This window comes from Lactuca sativa, chromosome 7, assembly GCF_002870075.4.
Source record: "Lactuca sativa cultivar Salinas chromosome 7, Lsat_Salinas_v11, whole genome shotgun sequence".
In the NCBI taxonomy this organism is placed as follows: Eukaryota; Viridiplantae; Streptophyta; class Magnoliopsida; order Asterales; family Asteraceae; genus Lactuca; species Lactuca sativa.
Window position 1 is genome coordinate 10,812,540 of NC_056629.2, and position 5,713 is coordinate 10,818,252.

A 5,713-nucleotide genomic window follows, 5' to 3' on the forward strand; every position below is an offset into this window, starting at 1 on the left:
CACTTTTGGCACCATTAAAACCTTTAATTAGAAAAATAGTTATTGCAAGTCATTTCAAGTTATGAGAGGAGTTAATTAAGGTTTTAAATTGCCAAAGAATAATATTCAAGTTTAGCCATTAGGCCTCTAGGAGCATTGTCGAGACCGCCGAAGTCCACATTAGCAAAATGGGGTGATTTTTGCCGAGGTAGGGAGAAGAAGAAAGAGACTTGGCAGAACTCCAACGAGTTGCCGATCCAACTGAGCTCGTTATGCCAAGGTGTCAGCCCGGTATTTGCCAAGGTCGCCGAAGGTGTTGTCGAGGCAACTGCATCCTACCTTAGAGAAAATATAGAGAAATTGAGTAAACTAACCTTTATAAGCGGACCTTTTTTTTTTTTTAATAAATAATCATTATTTTTTGAAGTTTTGAAAACTAACCACTTTCTCCTAAACATCTTATTCCGGACCACTTTTCAATTTTTTTTCAAAGATGTTACATTCCATTTCGGGTTTGATTTTTAAATTCCAGATTTTTTTTTTGTTTTTTACCATTTTTTTTTGAAAAAATATTTTCATTTATGTCCAAAATGTTCATTTCTAAATATTAATATCGCCGTTTTTCAATAAAATATTTTATTTTATGTACTAATATATATATATATATATATATATATATATATATATATATATATATATATATATATATATATATATATATATATATATTTTACCTTTAACATATTTGTTTTACTTTTTGTCAAGGTTATAAAAATCGTTCGACGTTAGCTAGTCGGTGGACTAAGGTCAAAGGATTAATCGGCTACGCAAAGATTAATCGGGGGATTAATCGGGGACCATTATTTGCTAATTTGTTAGATTTTAAAAAATTAAATATGACTAATATCATATAAAAGTTTATAAATACCATTAATATCATAACAAAATAGGTTAATATGATAAATACAACACTGATCATACCTTAAATAGTTTTTATTGAGATATAATTTCTTCAAAGTGTTAAAATTTCATTGGGTTCTATTGTTTCAAGCATTTTGTATGCATGGATTAATCGTTAGGCGCTCTCTAATTGGTCGAGTAGCGCCTAGGGATTAATCGGAGATTAATCAGGACCTAATCAGGATTTTTACAACACTGCTTTTTGTAAACAAGAAGTAAAAACAATTTTTTTTCAAATTTTCGGAATTGTTCTTCGGATTTCGGACCTGTTCTTGAAATTTATCGGACCTGTTTTTGAAATTTCGAGTTCTTTTTTTTTTTTTTTTTTTTTTTTTTTTTTTTTTTTTTTTTTTCTGAAATCCAAAATTTTAGTCCGGAATCCGCAATGTTGGTCTGGAATCCGGAACGTCATTCCAGAGTTAGTAAAAAAATGTTTTTTCTTAGTCTGGAATGTCCCATTTCGGACAAAGTGGTCATTTTGCAAAAAAATAAATAATAATAATAACAATATATTTTCGTTATTTTTTTCAAATATTCATTAAAAAGGGGTTAGATTACTCAATTTACCGAAAACATAAGTGATCTAAGACTTCTATAAATTAAGTACAAATTAAGTATACGTTTTGTTCAAATTGCACCTTATGTAACCACCTAATTGGATTAATATTATCCGATTGGGGAAATGTTTTATGAGGATAACTAAGTTTCAAATTTATTCAAAAAACATCATTCAAGTTTGACCATACAAAAATACCAGTGAAGTAAGGCATTCATAGTGTTTAAATAACCCCTTATGGTAATTGGTTGCTTAGTTGACATATTTAATGCTTAGTTTGCATGTTAAATGACATATACGAGATTACTTAGCATATAACCCATTAAATGAAACAAATTATGCATATAATTCTAATGAACGATTTCCATAAGCCAAGTACAATCAAATTGTGAAGTTACAACTACCCGTAGACTGAAAAAAGGACAACAATGTCTACTGGTGGTGTACTCTTTGCATAATGTTGTCTTTTGACTTTTAGACCTCTACTCCACTGCCACCATTCAATAGGCTTGACTTTTAACTTCCTTTCGCTCAAGTTGGGCATGTAAGCCAAACATTAGCTTATTTATTCGTAGACTTTTCTGGAATCTCCATTTCCTTGTCGCATTTATCAATCAATTATTTGCCATTGTCTGTCAACTAAGTAGGGTCTAAGCACTCCCCCCCCTGTGAATCTGTAAATTTGAGGATTATATTGCACCAAAATGATTGTCACGTAACACCCTATTTCGAATTGTTTCCTAATTTGGGGCCATGAACTGAAGATCGGTTATTATAAGGCTATCGGCCTTGTGGAAGGAGAGATTTAGATCCCTTAGATGTGGATAACATAGATTAGGTGATCCAAGAGTTCGGTTTGTGTTTTGGAGCCCAAGAGTATAACCGTAAAGTGATAGTTCGGGACTTTTATGAAATTTGGATTTAAGCTCGGGAAGTTTTAAGGAAAATGAGTGTGGATGAAATTATAGAGCTTCTCATTACCTTTCTATGAATATAAAGAACGTCGAAATCATACTTAGAGCGAAGAAGTTATGGCCTTCGTAAGATTGGTGGTTTTGGTTCCTAGCCGAGTACGTTGGGCGTACTTGATCGATGGTTTGGTCGCGGAGGTGCCCACGTACGCGGGGAGTATGTGGGAGTACGTGGGGCGTACACTCAACTGGGAGAAACACTAAGTGTTAGGGTTTGTGCCTTATTTAAACACCTTAAGTTGCTTGAGGAGTTTCTTGTGACTAGCATCCACATCTCCAAACCCTAAGAACAAAACCCTAGTTTTTCATTTGAGTGTCTGTGAGCCATTGTTGCGATCTTGTGGTGTTTTTGGATCCTTTGAAGGAGGTGAAGCTTTGGAGGACTTGAAGCTTAAAGATCCAAAATCTACATCAACTTTGCAAGCTATTTGAGGTATAAAGCTCTTAACTTGATGGATCATTTGGTTAGATTCAATTAGGGCTTGTTTTTATGCTTTTTATGGTCCTTTAATCCATGCTTGAGAGTATAACCTACTCTAAAAGCTAGGGATGGTCGATCTTGGCATTTTTGAGGTCCTTTGTTCACAAAAAAGCACTCTTGATGAGTTATCTTGGACCATGCATGAGTTAGGGTTAATATTATGGTTCTTTTGAGTATTAGGTCCCATTAAGTCATGCAAGGGTGTAAAGTTGCCAAATTTACGTGTTAAGACATCATTTAGGATCAAATATGAGAATTTGGCTTAGTGGCTTAGCCGATTAAGCACTTAATATAGAGTTCAGTTGACTGTGGAGTATGCAGGGCGTGCCCAGATCGTACGTTGCGCATACTGGCCTCGGAGGGAATATGTTGGGCGTAAGTTTGAGTACGTCGGGCGTACTTAGCAGCCTTGACTTTTGTTACCTTTTGCGATTTGGGCCATATTTGGACTATTAGGTTTTTAGGCCTTGTTAGGCCAATGGTCTTTCTGACTTTGGGTCATTATTAGGCTTTAGGCTTTCTTGGATTTGGGGCAATAATGGGTTTGAGGCCTTATTTAGGAGTTTAGGCCATATTGGTCTTTTAGAGCCATTAGGTTGGGCCTTGGTTTTGGGCCAAGTAAGGAAAGGGTAAAATGGTCTTTCACCCTGGGTGTTGGACAAAGTGAATTAGATTCCTAGTTAACATTTATGGCCTGATTATTAATTGGGGTTTTATTTGATTTATTAGCATGAGTATTATCCGAATCAACAGTCCGAGCGTTTATCTGATTTTCAACGTTTTAAGTTGAGTTCTCTCACTATATCCATGGGTCGAATGCACCAATGCTGACCCATTACTTGTTATATGGAATGCTAGTTGTCTCTGTAATTCTTGCATGAAAGACCAGGATCTGGACCCTAGCAATTGAATGAAAGACCAGGATCTGGCCTCTAGAAATTGTATGAAAGACCAGGATCTGGCCTCTGGCAATCATATGAAAGACCCGGATCTGGCCCCTAGCACTTGTATGTAAGACCGGGAGTTGGTCCTCGGCATTGTAAGGAAAGACCATGGGTGTAGCCCATGACACTTTCATGTTTGGTATGTGGTATTTTGAGGAACTCACTAACCTTTGTGCTTATGGTTTTATGGTTATGGTTTCAGGTACTTCCAGTTAGAAAGGGAAGGGCCCGACTTGATCCCAACACATCCACCCATGTTTCTGGAACTTTACGATTTTGGGATTATACTATGATAAATGTTTATTATGATATACTTTTGAATGTTCGGAAAAAGATAATTGGTGTTTTTGTTAAACTAGAAATGAAATTTTTACCTTCTAATTTTGGGATGTTACAAGTTCGTATCAGAGCCTTGGTTTGAGGGATTCATGCATACTGTTGGGTGTGTCTGAACTCAAACTAAGGGTTTGTTAGATTTTTAATAAAATAAAAGTTGTTTTTAAGGATTTTCTAATAACGAAAAGGGGTGTGGTGCGTGTATACAACCGAGCTCAAGTAAGTAATTCCCAGAATACCCATACATGTTTGCTATGATTTTATGCTATGAGAATTGCATGGTAGATTATGGCTAAGGATTTGCTTAGGATTTCATGCTAGGATATATGCCAGATTGTTTGAGCTTATAGAATTGCATTATATAATGGATTTTCAGGTGGTTGGATGGATTAGCCTGATATGTGAAGCCTCGTAGCCTAGGAGGATCGGATGTTATGCTAGACTTGGAAATATGTATTGGTAGAAGTAATTGAGTGTATGCTTTAAAAATTTTATATGGTTAGGATCATATAGCCCCAAAATGATTTACTTGGCCTTATTTCTTGTTCTTGATTTGGTTGTGGTCCTAGGGTAGATTCTTTTATTTGACAGTGTATTTGATCATGTATTATGTATAATTCACATGCATAAGGCAACTGGTGATGAGAGTGGAAGTTCCTAGCATGGGTTGTTGTAAGTGAGCCTTGGAGGTTCTTTGTTTTTTCTATGGATTGGAGTGTGACTGCATGAATGTTGCTTGCTTTGTGCTTCGTGGAACTCTTGATGATGCGAGTTAACTATTAAGTGAATATGTAAGTCACATGTTGCATAGGTTAAATAATCTCTGAGTGACGGATTTGACCCTAAAACACAGCTCTCGTTTAAGTCTAACCATTGTAGGGATGAGTCTTTTACTCAAAGGATTATCTAAGCTTTGTTGCATGTCACTGTATTCAGTATTCATGAAGTAGTTAACTGACATTATTGGGAGTTCTTTAGCAGCTGATAGCAGGGTGAGATCGGGAACCTAGGAGAGCCTAGGATGTGTTGTAGTGAGTTGGCTATGCTATTTAGCAGATATTTAGAGTATCTTTTTGAGAAGGTGACTTGGAGGATTTAGGACAATTCTTGAGGAAAGTATGGATATGTATGGAAGGTAGTATTGGGCTCGTACTATTGAAAGCATAGGATCCATACCTGAATCGAGGAGAGTCATGTATAGTGTAGGAAGCCTATGGATGGGGCTTCTTTGGGCATGTTTTGATAATGTGTATAGTTGCATTTCAGTATGGTGATGAGCACTTGTGGAGGAGGATCTGATTCAGACTCCGGAGCTGGCGCTGAGCTAATGAATGAGTCGATACGGGAGTTCTTCTCGTCGAAGATCACCTGTGGAATTATAGAGCAGACTCCTATGATGTTTGGTACCATCAAGGAAATGATCATGGAACTCTTGGATGATTGTTTCGGGGCTTTTAGGGCTGAGATTGCAGCAAGACAATTGGGG